Source organism: Oryctolagus cuniculus, chromosome 15, assembly GCF_051225735.1.
Source record: "Oryctolagus cuniculus isolate XC-2025 breed Fujian yellow rabbit chromosome 15, ASM5122573v1, whole genome shotgun sequence".
Lineage (NCBI taxonomy): Eukaryota > Metazoa > Chordata > Mammalia > Lagomorpha > Leporidae > Oryctolagus > Oryctolagus cuniculus.
The window spans coordinates 18,590,164-18,607,271 of record NC_142881.1 but is presented as its reverse complement, the minus strand read 5'-3'; the positions used below and the strand labels follow the sequence as shown (position 1 = coordinate 18,607,271).

The window sequence follows — 17,108 nt, the reverse complement described above, 5'->3', positions numbered from 1 at the left end:
AAAGCTAGAACCTTGTCAATAACCTGCATCTAACCATTCATTGTCTTCCATCAACCTATCCCTTGCCTTCTCCAGGCAGATTTTGTGCTCATAATTCTTTTGTTTTTCTTTTTACAATGTTCTATAAATATGTGTCTGTTGCTGAAGTTACTTTTAAGAAGAGTGCCCCCTGCTTTATATAATATTTTGGAGCTTATTTTTATTAATATTAAGTTCCTATGATCTATCCAAATTGCGATAGCTTGCTTATTTTCACTGCTGTCTTCTATTTCATTGTGCTAGGAGAAGACCATTGATTCACCCGTGTCTCTGTTGTTAGCCATTCGGGCCAAGAGTAATATTTACCCTCACATAGCCATGAGTCTGATGCTATCCTTGATCTCTGGAGTTCAGATAAGTTCATTTCTTGGGCATTCATGGTAGTGAGAAATATGCTAGATGTAGAGGAGGTGACAAGATAAGTAAAATATGTATCTGTTGGGGGCTTACAATCTGGAGATGGAGACAGAGATGTTGCCACAATGGCAGAGGTCAACATTTGCTAAATGCTGCAAAGAAGGCACCCAGTGGTGTCAGAAGAGGGGAGCAAAGGAGATACTCCACCCAAAGTTCCAGGAGGTGTGGGGTTAGATCATGGTGTGCACATGAGTGACTCTGATGTGTAGAAAATGAATGCAGTTGAAAAGAGAAGATATTCCAGGAATGGGAATTATGTGAGAAAGAAGAGGCAGGAAGATTCCGGGACTTTGGGACACAGTGGTCCCCTGCGGTGACTGAGGCCTGAGTTACAGGCCAGGAAAGGGTGCATGTCATGAAGGGGAAGTTCAGAAAGGAGGAAGGGAGGTAGAATCTCAGCTCTGGAGGCACTGACGGTTAAGAGAAGGCACTGAGCTTTGATTCCATCTGCAACAGGGAGTTCCTGAAGGAGACAGTGCTGGCGATGTGGGTGGCTCCAAGTGTATGTGTGTCACTGGGGTTGAGATGGGGGGAGGATCCTCTTCTGGAGCACCAGCAGACAAGCCGAGATGCATGTTTCTGGAAGTCTGGGAGATCCTGTGCAACCCTTTAGACTTCCATTTCTTCACCCAGTGCTCTTCTCTGGTATTTTCTACAGAATTTGTGAGGCTGCTGCTTCAAAAACAGTTAGAAGGTCAGTCTGTGGAGACAGAGACATGGTTTTTGAAATGTTCTCTGTTGGGTCTAACACAAAGCTTTTGCTCTAAAAATATTGCATGTCTTAGCACTTTTATTACATTTTTTTTTCATGAAAAGGAATGTTTAGGAGGAGGGAAGATTTTCTGTGAAGTTTCTTTTAAAGGTGCCTCTTCTGGAATAAGACGCCTTCCATGCACACACTGTGTTTCAGTGAACAATGGAAAATAGGAGTTGACAGGAAATGCAAAGCTCTTCTCTCCCCTCAACACACATGGACTCTGGGGTTGCCTCTGCATATTGCCAAGTTGCTGTATTTCAGAGACCATTGTTTGTATTGAGAAAAAGAGACTTAACTCCTTTTCTCTAAGTGGCTATTTGTGTAAATAATTTGGAGTCCTTTGGAGCCATGTTACATCCTTCTTGTTCTTCTGTGGGCTTGGAGGTTGTCACAGAGGCAATCCTACCTTGGCTGCTGCCAGCAAAAGCCCTCACACTGAACCTTCCTTAAATATGCTTCACTGGGAAGACAATTCCCAGGCCTGAGCCTGTATCATGGGAACTCTTTATCCATAACTGCACAGATATGAACTCAGTTGTGTTGGGTTATGAGTGTGTTGGTTTAAGAAGAAGTAGAGGAGGGGAAAAAGAAACTCAAATGTACAAATAAGTGACAGAAACAGAAAAGTTACATGAAATTAGATCACTAAAGGACAGTGACATCATCATGGTCCAGAAAGAACAATCTGTAAATTAGTATCTGTAGCTGAGATGATTTAAAAGCAATGGTATGTTGGGTGCAGGATTCTGGTGTAGTGGTTAGTACACTGCTTGGGACACCCACATACCATTTGCAATACATAGGTGTGAGTCTAGGCTCTGCTTCTGATTCTGGCTTCCTGTTAATGTGTACCCTGGGGGGCAGCAGGTGATGGCTCAAGTATTTGGGCCCCTGCCACCCGTGTAGAGAGCTGGTTCCCAGCTCCTGACTCCAACCTGGCCCAGTGCTGGCTGTTGTGGGCATCTGGAGATTGAATCAATGGCTTAGAAATCTGTCTCTCTGTCTTGCAAATAAATACAATAAAGTGATTTTTGCTCCATGTTTATAGCAGCTCAATGCACAATAGCTAAGATAGGGAATCAACCCAGATGTCCATAAATTTTTATTTATTTATTTTTAATTTTTTTTGGACAGGCGGAATTAGACAGTGAGAGAGAGAGAGAGAAAGGTCTTCCTTCCACTGGTTCACCCCCGCAAATGGCCACTATGGCTGGCGCACTGCGCAGATCTGAAGCCAGGAGCCAGGTGCTTCCTCCTGGTCTCCCATGTGAGTGCAGGGCCCAAACACTTGAGCCATCCTCCACTGCCCTCCCGGGCCACAGCAGAGCGCTGGACTGGAAGAGGAGCAACTGTGACGGAATCCAGCGCACCAACCAGGACTAGAACTCGGGGTGCCGGTGCCGCAGGTGGAGGATTAGCCAAGTGAGCCGTGGCACTGGCCCAATGTCCATCAATTGATAACTGGATAAATTGTGGCATATAGACATGATGGACTAGTATTCAGCCATAAAAAGAATGGGATCCTGTCTTTTGCAACAAAACAGAAACCATTATGTTTAGTGAAATAAGCCATTCCCATAATGACAAACACCATATGCTTTTCTTGATTTGCGGTAACTAATATAGAGAGTACAAAAGTAAGGAATATGAGTGATATTCTGAGGAGATTTGCTCATTATTTATAACCCTTGTCTATACTCTTGAGGAACAACAATTTTTCTACTGACTACTTGTTGAATTCTGTATTTAGAGGAAGGTGATTATAAAGTAAACTGAAAGTATGTCACTGTAAAAATTAAAAGAGAAAACAAGAAAGAGGGAAGGTAGGAAGGGAAGTATTATACTTTAAACTGTATATATGAAAAGCATAAAATTTGTTCCCTATATATAAAGTTTTCAGAGTTAACTCATTAACTAGATACTTTAGGGAAAAGATGAAAACAATGAAGTGATTTGATCTGAAGAAGGGATGTGAAGTAGTGCTCAGGGCTGCACAAAGAAGCTCTACAGAGCTGGACATCATCCTCTGAGCAGGTGCAGGGCCTGGCACCTTTCTCAGAGACGTACAGTGGGTGTTGGCAGTTGCATGTGCTTGGAGGATGGGATCCTAAGAGGAAAAGGTGATTTCCAAAGATACGAGAGAATGAGGACAGAAGAGCCATGTAGTTAATAGCTCAAGGATGTTTGCTGTTGACTGGATAACCTTGAGTATTTTGCATAAGCTCTCCATGTCTGTCTCTTGTTTTCAACCACAGGGATAATCAGATCTACCTCACATTTCTAATGCCATCAAATGTCATTTTGTTTACTTGTTGGTCTCTTCCCTGTCATTGTAAGTTCCACAAGATGTATTGACAGAGCTCGGATCAACTGAATGCTGACTACATTTGTGCTGAATGAATGGATGAATGTACCAATGGAGTCAGATTAGCCTACTTTTTAAAAAAGATTTTACTTATTTATTTGAGAGGTAGAGTTACAGAGAGAGGGACAGACAGAAAGGTCCTCCATCCTCTGGTTCACTCCCAAATGGCCACAAGGCTGGACCTGGGCCAATCAGAAGCCTCCTCCGGGTCCCTGACGTGGGTGCAGGGCCAAAGCATCTGGGCCATCTTCTACTGCTTTCCCAGGCCATAGCAGAGAGCTGGATTGGAAGTGGAGCAGCTGGGACATGAACCGGCGCCCTTATGGAATGCAGGTGCTGTAGGTGGAAGCTTAGCCTACTACTCCACAGCACCATCCCCACAATTGGCCTACTTTTTAAAATGTGTCCAGCCAGGTGCCTGGCACATACTAAGTGTCCAATAAATGGTGACTTAACCCTTTGTCCCCACTTATCTCTGCCCATTTCTGGAAAGGGTCACAGATCCCCAGTTAAATACTGGGGGAGGAGATCCCTGTTTGCTTTGCTTAATAGGGGCTGTGATTTCTCTGATGAGAGGACAAGGACCCAACATTTTCTGGCACCAGCCAGGGAGCCACATTTCCCCACTTCTCTGGAAGCCCATTCATATCCTGCTTGGGCATCTTTCTCGCATCCACACACTGTTCAGCCTGCCTCTTGCTTCTGCCCGTAATTGGGTCTGCCCCTCCGAGCCTTCACCTCGGGCTGCATTCAGCTCCATCAGCCCCTCCTCTCTGTGAGGGCCTCCCTGCCACCCCCTCCCCTAGCAGCCTCTCTTGCCTCCTAGTTCTCTGGACACACACCCAGCACAACAATACACTGCCTGGACCTTTCAAGGCAAAGAGGCAACGCCATGAGAAAGGCAATGTGATCCCCTTGGAACGGAAATCCCTTTAGTGATCAGTACTTACTGAGTTTCTATCCAACACCCAGCTCAGTGCAGGGAGCCAGAATAGAGGCTCACCATGCGTCAGGGACAACTTGTGGAAGAGCAAGCACAGAGAGGTGCATGCCGCGCTAGGATTAGCCTAAAAGAAGAGGGAAATTCCAAGTCCTAGAGGCTTAATCCTTCATCATCTGAATTTGTGTAAGTCTTTTCTCTGTAACAAAATCTTAATGATGCACTAATCCAGACAGGTTGAAGTTTCCTTACATAAACACCAGGGAATTTCTGCCACCTGGTGTGCTAAGAGAGTATTGCAGTGTGATGGGGAATAGGAGTTCTCACTTATTTTATACACTCCATGAATTTTCCAATACAGTCATGACAGTCCTTTTTTTTTTTATCAACACAATGTATATTTTTCAATGGAAATATTACATAGAGTCCCAATATATAAAATAGAACAGAAAAAAAAAAACAATGGTTCTAGCTAGTTTGCAGGGGAGGTCGGAGGTCTCATATTCCTGCCTTTTTAGCCTTTGTTTTTATTCTAGAAAATAGTTTAGACTATTTGGTAGGGAGGGAGGGAGAGGGGGAGAAAGAAGTGGAGGAGAGGTGATAGAGGAGGAGGAGGAAGACACAGAGGGAGAAAGCCAGTTTCCATCTGTTGGTTCACTCCCCAAATACCTGCTATGGCTGGGGTGAGCCAGGCTGAATGTGGGGACTTGGAACTTAGTCCAGGTCTCCTACTTGGGTGGTAGGGACTCCGATACTTCCGCCATCAACTGCTGCCCGCCAGGGTCCATGTTAGCCTGTAGCTGGAATCTGAGCAGAGCTGGGACTTGAACCTGGGGAACCGTAATAGGCATCTTAACCACTAAGCCAAAGGCCTGGCTCTTCCTCTCAAGTGTTGCAGATGCTTTTGCATGGCATCAGAGGCCATGCCCCACAGGGGAATGTTGTCTCATTTGGGTTCTCCCGTGGTGGCTGGGGGTAAGATGGCGCGGAGTCCCAACACAGGTACCAGGAGCCGGGTGAAAGCAGGCTAGAGGCAAGCAGCCCACAAACTCGGGAAGTACATGTGCTTATATAGGCAAGGCAGCCAATCCGGTCAGAGGGAGGGCCATGCCTGGCCATGCCAGGTGGATCCTGTCACCATTCTCTGTGCACCCGAGTGCACATCTCGCTTGTTCTCCGGCACCATCTTGGTGCATCCTATCATTCCATCACAGGGGAAGATCCAAAACCGAACCCAAGACCTCAGGGACTCAGTGGGATGATTTTTAGATGACCTCTTGTTGGGCAAACTCTTCTTTCATGCCCAGCCCTTTGTCACCTATTTCATTCAGTTTTCACCCTCACCCTGGGAAGCGGGCGGAACCAAAGGGAGGTGCAGGGTTTTACCCTTTACTCCCGCTGGGTCTAGCCTTAACCAGAGCGTGTGCTCCCACGTTAGTTCCAGCTCCCCAACTCCTCCTGCTGGAGTGGGCACTGGTAAAGCTGCTCTCAGGAGCATGGAGGAAGGGGGTGTGTTAGCATCACCAGCCACATGTGTGGAGTGGGAGTGGGACATGGGAAAAGGGGGATGCTCGAGGAATCGTCCAGGTTTACAAAATCAGCAAGAAACGACATTGGACTTCCAGCTCAAAAATGGATTTTTCAAGATGGACTTGAGTTAGAGTGCCCGGTCTTTGAGAAAAAGTGGATCGTTTGTAGTGAATTCACCAGAGCCTGGGGACTGACACCTGTTGTGGAGATGGACCCCATGAGAGGCCCCAGGAAATAGCCTCCCATTGCACTGGGTTCTGCAGAAGATTCCAAGGGGCTGCAAACCCAGCAGTGTTCCATTCTGCTCTCAGACACGCAGGTCTGCCCAGGGTGGCAGCCGTGCTCTGATGGGAGCCCTCCGGAATGCCACAAATTGCGGCCTCCAGTAATGCAATCACTCCTAATGAGCCCATAATGAGGACAGGAGAAGCCTCAACTTACCTCTGTTTCAAAGTAGCAACTACACATAAACCTCAGTTACTCAGACATTTAAAAAATCAATTTCAAATAAAATGTCCAGGTGATGGAACTAAAGAAACTAGACAGATCAGAACGCACGCCCAGGCTGCCCTGCCTTGTCAGAGCAATTGAAGCAGGCAGCTTCTGTAATGCAATGAAGCTGCTGATGTTATGCCCAGAGGGGCTAGAGGGGACAAGGCCTTGTCTCCCAGTTCCCCCAGAAGCAAAGGAAGATTCCAATGACACAAAGAGGATGACACATCAGTGACCTGAGCACACTCAAGCTGTGTTTGCCATGTCATCTCCACCTCATTCCATGGTTGTGAAAAGCAAAGTCCTTGCCCCAAGCTAAGCTGCCAAATCAGATATATTGCTATTTCCAGGAGATATTGAATTTTCTGGCCGGTTGTTTCTATTTATCATCCTTTATCAATAAGCCAGCAATTTAGATCCATAAACTTTCATCAGCCGGCCTCTTGTTGCCAAGCACTGGGGACCGAAGAGGAAGTCACAGCCTCTGCCTCGATTCTCAGGACAAAAGAAGGCATGAGGCCCGTTCCCAATCTGAAGAGCATGCACCTTCCTGTACAATCAAGCCACATGGGGCCCGTGTTGTGGTGCAGCGGTTTAAGCCACTGCCTGCAATGCTGACATTCCATAAGAACATCAGTTCAAATCTTTTTTTTTTTTTTTAATTTTTTTGACAGGCAGAGTGGACAGTGAGAGAGAGAGACAGAGAGAAAGGTCTTCCTTTGCCGTTGGTTCACCCTCCAATGGCCGCCGCGGCCGGCGCGCTGCGGCCGGCGCACCGCGCTGATCCGATGGCAGGAGCCAGGAGCCAGGTGCTTTTCCTGGTCTCCCATGGGGTGCAGGGCCCAAGCACCTGGGCCATCCTCCACTGCACTCCCTGGCCATAGCAGAGAGCTGGCCTGGAAGAGGGGCAACCGGGACAGAATCCGGCGCCCCGACCGGGACTAGAACCCGGTGTGCCGGCGCCGCTAGGCAGAGGATTAGCCTAGTGAGCCGCGGCGCCGGCCAATCAGTTCAAATCTTGGCTGCTCCGCTTCCTCTCCAGCTGCCCGCTAATGTGACCGGGAAAGCCGTGGCAGATGGCCCCAGGGATTGGGCCTCTGTGCCCACGTGGGAGCTCCAGATGGAATTCAGGGCTCCTGATTTCAGTTTGGCCCAGCCTCAGGCCACTGTGACCATTTGGGGAGTGAAACAGTAGCTTGAAGATTGATCTCACTCCCGACTCCAACTCTGTTTCTGTGACTCTGCCTTTCAAAAAATACATAAATCTTTAAAAAAAAAAACCACTTTTACCTACAACAGGCTCTTTCACACCTCTGAGCCTTAGTCTATGTAGAGAAGAGAGAGTGCCCAGTGTTCAGCCCTTCAGCTTTCCTTTGATTCTGTGAGTTCAAGAGGCTCCTTCAATAATTCTCCACCCCGCACCCCCCACTTCTTTGCCAGCATTGGTGGGAATTACATGTCTATTAGTTACAAAGAGACAACTGACACATAAGATAATACTGTTAATATCAGCATAGTAGTAGTAGTATACTAAATATATTTGCATTTTCTGTTTAACCACCAAATATACACTATGAGATGAATATTGCTGTTAATTTTTCATTCTGTTGGCTAATGTAACTTATAGGATTGTTGGTAGATAAAAGAGGTACAAGATTACAGTGGGCACCAATGGAGTTGACTATTCAGTAACCCCATCCCCATCCTCCATGCAAGGTGTAGCAAACGCGGCCTGTGTTAGGATTATCCAGAGAAACAGAGCAATAGGAAAACATGTATGCACTCTCTCTCTTCATTAGGGGAATTGGCTCACATACTGATGACGACTATGGGGGCTGAGAAGTCTCATGGCAGGTTCTTTGTGGAATGCCAGTAGCATGGCTCAATCTGTAAGAAAAACTTCAGAACCAGGGGAGCCAATGATGTTACTCTAGGTCTGATGTGGCCCACAGCTGAGTGGGTGGTGCCCACTCACGTTGGGGCAGGCCTCCCCACTCAGTCCACTGACTCACATGCCAGTCTTCCTTAGAAATACCCTCACAGACACATCCAGAAGTGATACTCCATTAGTTCTCTTGATAGTCCTCAATCCCGTCAAACTGACACCTAAGTTAGCCATCACAGTGACCTACAGTTGTCAATGTATGTCTTTCAAAACATTAAAAACATGGCTCATTCAACTTTGAATGAACATGAGCCAAAAAACAAAAAAAACCCAATTCAACGTATTGAGGGAGCCAGTAGGATGGTCTCTGATGAAACATCTCAACTCTATTGTAGTGTGAAAACAGTTTTCTAACAATGCTTCAACACAGGGATATGGTTGCATTGCAATATAACTTCCTTGATAAAAACATATGGCTGTTTCAACCCCTGTCCTAGATGATCAAATAGTATCTGAATGAGCCAGGCGAGCAGTACCTAAGGGTGACACTGCAGGGCCATGCCGTTATCCTCACGCTTCATCTCAAACTTTTGGCTCACTTGTCTTAACAGCACTATTAGCTGATGAACTGTTCCTGCCCCTTCCCATCTGCACAGACAGACAGGGGCCTGGATGTTTGGTCCGCTGGCCCCCATTCTCTTCCTGCCCAACCTCATCAGAGTCCATAAGATGAAACTGACGCTTGACCCAATTGCCACATTTGCAATGGTACCAAGTGATTCTTGCTTCAGGCTGTTGCTTTCTTGCATAGAAGAAGTTTAAACTCCGAGACTGATTTTCTCCTTCACAGAGAGGCAAGGGAATTGAGGTGAAAAGGAACCCTAGTTCACTACTCATTACTTCTTGTTTACCAGGAGTGGGAAACATTTGGCCTGTGGGCTGCAAAAGGCCTGCAAAATCTTGTTCTGGCCTTGCCAAGATCCTAGGAGGCGGGACTTGAAATTCAGTCATTCTATCACAGGCTAATCTTTAGTTTTAAAATTATGTATGGCTCATGAATGATGCTATAAATATCCAAATAGCCCTTGGCCAAATAAAGGTTCCCCACCTTTGCTACATAGTGAGGACAATAATATTCCCATGTCACAGGGTTTCCTGTGTGTAGAGCACCCGGCTTACAATGTGGTGTGTACAGTGAGACTTACCTGTCTGGCAATGAGGATTCCTCTCTCGTCATCTCAGGGGATTTCAATGCTAAGTGGCCTGACACAGGAATTCTGTTGATGTTTCATCTTTGCCTGGATTCAATGTTTCTTTCACTGTGGATGTATAGCGTTTGACTTTTCTTCAGACTACTTCTAGTAACTTCATGCTTTGCAGTTGATTGAGTATGCTGACTGCTCTATTTGTTTCCCACAGGGGAGCTGAAAGGATCAAGCACTCACTGAGCAGTCCTGAGGTTGGGGGCTTTAAATAGAGCTTCTTGAATCCGCACGACCACTTTCCCTATGTAGAGATGAGGAAACGGAGGCTTAGGTCACATCCCAAGATCCTCCTCCTAGAAAGTGTTTGGGACCTGGAATTCCAGCCCAGGCTGACACCTCCCCAGATAACAAATGCTTACTTTTGCTATAGCACTCTTCCTTGAAAGTGCTGTTCATTTGGCTGGTAGGTTTCCTCTTAGCTGTCTAAGAAAATTTGGAAAATCCAATCCTTTGTGGCCCAAATGAAGGGGAAAAACCAAGTATTGTTCAGGGCATAAAATCAAGACGCTTTCAACGTGATGTGCTAATACTCCAACTCCTACCCCATTTTGTACTTTTGAGCGTGTGAACAGGCAGTATCTCCACCATGGTTTTCTCACTTTTCAGGGAGTGCCGCCAGTACTCTTGCCAGGCTCAGAGAACTCTCTGCTCTGGTCATGATGCAGACTCGGAGGCCAACATCAATAAAAGCAGGATTCATAGCCGGAGCATTCCAGAAGGCTATGCCCATCAAAATGCAGTCCTTTAACAGAACAAGTCTACACATCTGTTCACAAGATTGTGCTTCTCACCACTGGGCCCAGCCATTATAGTAACCTAGAGGAACAACATGGTGGGGGGAAGGAGATGGACTTTCTGTAGAGGATGCTTACTTTTGGCTTCTGGGCGTTGTGACATCCTATATATCTGTAAGAATCACAGTAGGTTGAAGGTAGGGTTGGTCTCTCCCCCATCTGCATTCCACGTCTTGGTCCATGCCTATATTCTGTGGTGGGTAGACTATGGTCATGTGACCTAAATTGGCCAATGGGGTGCTCCTGCTGAAGGCTTTCACTCTGAGTGTGACACATCCGTCCAGGAGCAGTCAGGAGTAATCCTGGTAGCTATGCTGGAGCTTACAGTCTGTCAGCAGAGTGACAAGGATTCAGGAATGTCAAGGTGGCAACAGCTCAGAAGGACAGTCCCTGTCCCAGGGTCGTGATGGTGTCCAACCTCCTATATCTCCATGTTCTGAGCTTGGTTCTCCAGGCGGGTGTCCATGTTCTGACTATCCAGGAGCTTTCTAAGATGTTCTTGCTCTATCCTGATTTGTTTCCCAGTGTCCACACACAAGACCTGGGCTCCTGCACATGTTTCAATCCCCACCCAAGGGCAAGTCCCTCAAAAGAGGCTGCTGGTGGTTTTACTCTGCTGGAAGAAAATCACAAAAGGCCTCAGACCTTCATATGTTTAGAACCTTAGCACCAAGAGATTATTTTGAATTTTGCTAATTCACTTGTCCAGGACAGATGCACATACAGGGGCTCAGACAGATTTGTCTTCCTGCCATCCACAGCAAAGTTTCCAATGCAGAAATAAATAACCTAGAATTTTGTGTGTTATTTTCTGTACTTTTTAGTTTGTTTTACTGCTTGGCAGAAATTAAAGTCCAAATTCCTTCTGAAGCTGTTTCATAACTGATAGATGAAATCTGCCTAATTGTTGATCCATAGAGAATGGTTAGAAATACCAATACCCTCCGGGTTAAATTTCCCAACTTTTGTTGTGGAAATATTTGTTCCAGTAATGATCCTGTCTCCCCCTGCTGTTAGCTTTGGCAGGAACCATCCCCTTGTTTTTACAGTAACACAAGAAAATACTCTTTAAAGAGGACTCGTACCTGTCTGAGACTCCTAAAGAGGACGATCTGGAACAGCATGGAGGAAGACATTTTAATTCCTTGCTGAATAAGACTGAAGAAAAAAAAAGACCAGGACCCTGTGGGGTGAGTATTTGGGGCAATGGTTGAGATGCTTCTTGGCTTCCCTGGGGTCAAGTCCTGCCCCTACTCCTGATTCTAGCTTCCTGCTAATTCACCCCTTGAGGCAACAGGTGAAGCCTCAAGTACTTCAGTCCCTGCTTCCCATATGAGAGACCCAGTGGAGTTCTGACTCTCGGCTTCTGCCTGGCCCAGCCCTGGCAATTTCAGGCATTTGGGAGCGACCCAGCAGATGGGAACTCTCTCTCTCTCCCTTTCAAATATTTAAACTAAATAAGCAAACATTAACAAAAGAACCTGTATAAAAGTTAAAAAAAAAGAATTAAAAAGGAGAGATCCAACATGGGAAGTGAGATACACAGCAGACTCATAGAATGGCAGATGCCCTAAACAGCACTCTGGCCTCAGAATCAGCCCTTAAGGCATTCAGATCTGGCTGAAGAGCCCATGAGAGTATTTTAGGCATGGAAAGCCACGATCACTCTGGCAAAAAAAAAAAAAAAAAAAAAAAAAAACCTAAATGAAAGATCTCTGTGAGTGAGATCTCATCGGAAAAGAACGGGCCATCAGAGAAGGAGGTACCTTTCTCTGAAGGGAGGAGAGAACTTCCACTTTGACTGTGACCTTGTCTAAATAAGGTTGGAATTTGTGAACCCAAGAGGCTTCCATAGCTTTGGCAGCTCATGACAAGAGTCTCGGGTGATTACTGACGTAATAAATAGGAGTGTCAATTGTTAAATCAAAAACGGGAGTCACTGTGCACCTATTTTCCATGTAGGATCTCTGTCCTTAATGTGTTGTAGTATGCAAATTAATGGTAAAACTACTACTAAAACAGTACTTTATACTTTGTGTATCTGTGTGGGTGCAGTCTGTTGAAATCTTAGTATATACTAAGTTGATCTTCTGTATAGAAAGATAATTCAAACTGAATCTTGATGAAGAATGGGATGGGAGAGGGAGTGGGAGATGGGATGGTTGCGGGTGGGAGGGAGAATATGGGGAGGAAAGCCTCTATAATCAAAAGCTGTACTTTGGACATTTATATTTATTAAATAAAAGTTGGGAAAAAAAAACCTATAAACACAAGAATGTCCATCCATGGTTTGGATCAAACAGAAAGAAAAATCACATGCAGATAACCAAAGGGCAAATAGGAATTTTTAAAAATGTGATCTTTTCCAGGTAATGTCTAAGTACATGGAAGAAATTTATTTCTTTTTGAGCCCAAAATAATCCATTCATCCTTCCTTCCTTCCACCCACCCATCCATCTCCAATATATATTGGATTTCTATTGAATAGAACAAAATATATGACAGACGGTTCCCTAAAGGAGCTTAAAGAAGTAAACAACATAATTGTTTTTCTAGTTTTCAATGATAATGTTTAGTTAGCATTTATTGTAAATGGGCACTACACTTAAAAATTAGGAATAACATTTCATTCTATTTTTACAACTGTCACATGAGAATATTATTATTCTCATTTCTCTTTTAAGAAACTGAGGTGTAGAAATGTTAGGTAATATTTTCATATTCAGTGAGCTAGTGGCAGATATAAGTCTCCAACCCAGTTGATCTGATGGCAAAATCAATGGCATCCTTTTAGGTCCTTTCTTATAACATCAGTTTATACAAGGTACAAAATCAGAACATGAACCAGATTATATTCCAGTGCCTGGCAAGAGGTGGTAGTTACATATTTTTTTAAAAGACTTTTTAATTTATTTGAAAGGCAGAGTTAGAGAAGGGGGTACAGGGAGAGAGGAGAGAGAGAGAGAGAAGGCCGGCGCCGTGGCTCAATAGGCTAATCCTCCACCTTGCGGCGCCGGCACACCGGGTTCTAGTCCCGGTCGGGGCGCCAGATTCTGTCCCGGTTGCCCCTCTTCCAGGCCAGCTCTCTGCTATGGCCAGGGAGTGCAGTGGAGGATGGCCCAGGTGCTTGGGCCCTGCACCCCATGGGAGACCAGGAAAAAGCACCTGGATCCTGGCTCCTGCTATCGGATCAGCGCGGTGCGCCGGCTGCAGCGGCGGCCATTGGAGGGTGAACCAACGAAGACCTTTCTCTCTCTGTCTCTCTCTCTCACTGTCCACTCTGCCTGTCAAAAAAAAAAAAAAAAAAAGAGAGAGAGAGAGAGATCTTCCATCTGCTGGGTTACTCCCCAAATGGCTGCAATGATCTGTGCCAGGCCAGGCTGAGGCCAGGAGCCTGGAATTCCATCCAGGTCTCCCACATGGGTGGCTGGAATCCAACTACTTGGATTGGAAGTGGAACAACCTGAGCACAAATTAGCGGCCATATGGAATGCTGGCATTACAGCAGTGGGTGGTTTAACCCACTGTGCCCCAACACCAACCCCAGGAGGTGGAATCTGAGAATCTGAGAGTATAAGTTAGATGTACACATGCACATTTGTGTCGATTTCTTAGAGGATTACTGTAAACTGGAAAGGGATTAAAGAAGAAAATAATGGAGCCAGGAAAGCTTTATGAATTCTTGGCAGTAACCTTAGCCTTTAAAAAATAGATTGAGGGGAAGTAAAAGAATAATGTAGGCAAATCCATAGAACCCAAGTGTTCTTAAGGAAGAGGATCATGCAGCCATTGTCACTGGGGAATGTAGATCTAGTACCAGGGGAAAGCTCTTTGGGTACAAGAAGCCTAAATGTTCTCCTTTGAGTTTCCTTTTAGACCTCAAAGGTTTTCAGTCTTTTTTCTATCAACAGAAATGAACCTGTGAGTGCTATGGGTTGAACAGGACTTGGCTCCCTAAACTCTTGGAGATGTTTAAAGTCATACGTTAACGGTTAATGGGTTAAGGATGGAGAAATGATCTCATTGCAGTGTCTGAGATGTGGGCCTGCTAGGAGGTTTTCAGTCATCGGGGATTCGCCCAGGGTAGTTCTCATGAGGCCATTAGTATTTATACTGAGTTGATCCCAACTTCTGCCTCCTGGCTCACCGGGTGATCATTTCTCTGTCCACACTCTGCCTTTGCTAGCACCTGCCAGATGCCAGACTCATGGGGCCACCCAGTCCTGGATTGTGGACTTCTAATTTGTAAGCCAAGACAAACCTTTTCCTTCCTAAGAAGCTGCACTTTAGTAATGAGAAGCTGACTCATACAGCTGGTAAACATCATGACTCCTAGAAGGTGTAACTCACTACGCATCTTGTTCTGAATGTGGCGTCAGTCAGGGTCCTGGCAAGGAAGATGTGGCACATTGGCTCAACTGGGGGACTATTACGAAGTGTGCACCACGGAGGGGGAGCCAACAAGAGTTGGTTAAAGATCAGGAAAGTCTCCATCTCTGTCCCACCCTTCCTAGACAGGGAGATAATCATTCTTAGACACCCAACAGAACCTGGCCACCTGTGTCTCATTTAAGTGGAACCTGTTGTGTGTGGTTGTATGGGAAAGATTAGTTTCAGGGCTTTGAGACAAGTAGCTAACCTGTGAAATAACCAGGTGTTAGTCATACCCCTTCCAGCCACCAGTGGTAGAGGAGGGGAGAAAAGAGGTGTTTGATCAGAACATTGCAAAAGGGATTGGGCCGAAAGAAAGGAACGAGAGAAAAACAGAACCGTGTTAGGATTTTGCCAAGAGCTCGCTCATTTATGCATGAGCAGCTGTCATCAAGGCAAAGAATAGCGTCCTGGCTTCCCTGGCTAGGGGCACAGGATGATTACATTTGCACATACACACATGTACACATACACATGCCTCACACTAGAATCTTTTAAAGTAGGGCAGTAATGACCCCAGCCGGTTGCTACCCTAAGCAGAGGGAAGCAGGGGGCTTGTTTGGGGAGGCTCTCCTGTATCTCAGAGCCAGCCTGTTTTATGGAAGACATGCAGAAGTGGGGCTCTGAGAATATCCCTTTGGCTCTAGGAATATTAGAGGATTTCAAAAAAGTTTATGGAAAATGAAATTAAAAGAGCTTATTCTGTTGCAATAACGTTTTTAAATTCATGCATAATTTTGTTATAATGTGCATTTTCTATGAACCTTATGCACTTGCTCTTAGCCAAAGGGCTGAGAAGCAATCTATGAACCTTATAAAGACCTCTTACAAGTTTTCCGAAGTACTATATTTATGGTCATAATTATCTATTTTCCTGTTCAGAAAGTGGCTCTCATATGTTATTGTTGGCATGATATTTAGTATCTTCCTGAAGCAGTGCTTGGAAGGGCCTCTCTCTGATCCTCTGCACATCCACACATGTGCACAGCTATCCACATGGGGTGATGCACAATGGCACTTGAAAACTGAACTGTCAAATAAGGCAAACATATCTTTGGCAAGACTTGAAAAACACTACTAGATATTTCCCAGAAATAAACAGTTTCATAATAATGACAGTAAAAAAAATAAACACAAACTTCCAAGTCCACTTTAGTTACATAGAAAGTCCACTAAAGTTTTCTTAAGAAGTTGTACCAAAATCCTAAAAACTTACTTGGAATTCCAGCACTCTTTCATTCCAAGTCATTACTTACTAGTACAGCCTTTCCATTATCCATGTTGAACAATGGCTTGTAGATGAATAAAGAATTTCCAGTAATTAATTTGAAACCCTGAGAAAGTCCCCAAACTTAATTACTAATCCAAATAACCCCTTGTATCTGCATAAATAAAAATGGAGATCAATCTCTGATCAATAGAGTTCATTTCCCATTATGCTCATATTGTTAATGTCGCGACTTGGACTGCACCGTGGCTTCCTACCACTGTGTTGTTACTGCCACTTGAATCATCCTGGGGAGAGAGCAGAAGATTGGTGGGAAATGTGCCAGCAAGGTAGATATAGTCTTTCTTGGCAAATACTGGACTGAACACATGTAGAATAAATGCAATAGAGACTTGAAAGAACCTGTGGCTGGCTTTTCTTCATGTTTTCATTCCAGCACCGGTACTTCCAGGAGGCTATCTGTACAGCGAAGGGGCCTAGGAATCTCATCAGGACACCAAGAGAAAACAGATTCTTGTTATGTCTCTTACTTGAAATTTCCTTGTGATTATCACCATTCTGGTCCATGTACTTTTTCCAATTTCCCTGGGGTAGGTGTAGCTTAGTCTCCTCCAGACAACTCACAAAGTTTTGGAAAGACCCTGAAGGACTGAACTGCACTTCGAAATCCCACGAACCAATGAAAGAGCACAGGGACAGGTATGATCAAAACGTTGTGAGCACTGTGTGACCCAAACCTGGCTGCACACCATTCCCACCAAGACCACCTGTTTCCAGGAACTCAGGCTCAAAACTGGTTGCTGTTTTGACTCCTCTTCATCCTCTCCCTAAGATTTTAGTTTCAAGTCATTATCTCAACCAGTGAGCCATCACACACCACAGGAGCACTATAGGTTGTCTGCCTGCAGTGTCAAGATTGGGCTTTCTTCGCTTCCCTCACAGCTGAGGCATGGGCACAAGATCAA

The 17,108-nt window shown here is 45.2% G+C and overlaps 2 long non-coding RNA genes across 5 annotated transcripts in view; one reads left to right on the top strand and one right to left on the bottom strand.

Moving 5' to 3' along the window:
- Nucleotides 1-17,108, top strand: part of LOC149121920 (uncharacterized) — a 435,681-nt gene that overhangs the window by 338,125 nt on the left and 80,448 nt on the right. The window contains exons 4-5 of one of the 4 annotated variants that reach the window (XR_016221540.1): nucleotides 11,534-11,674; nucleotides 11,751-11,977. The exons of 1 other annotated variant lie outside the window; for it this stretch is intronic. This is a non-coding gene — a long non-coding RNA (uncharacterized LOC149121920). Of the gene's footprint in view, nucleotides 1-10,296; nucleotides 10,316-11,533; nucleotides 11,675-11,750; nucleotides 11,978-17,108 lie in introns of those variants that run through there. 2 more of the 4 variants (XR_016221541.1, XR_016221545.1) reach the window with 2 other exon arrangements.
- LOC149121921 (uncharacterized) overlaps nucleotides 1-17,108 on the bottom strand; it is a 102,601-nt gene that overhangs the window by 52,381 nt on the left and 33,112 nt on the right. The window lies entirely within an intron of this gene.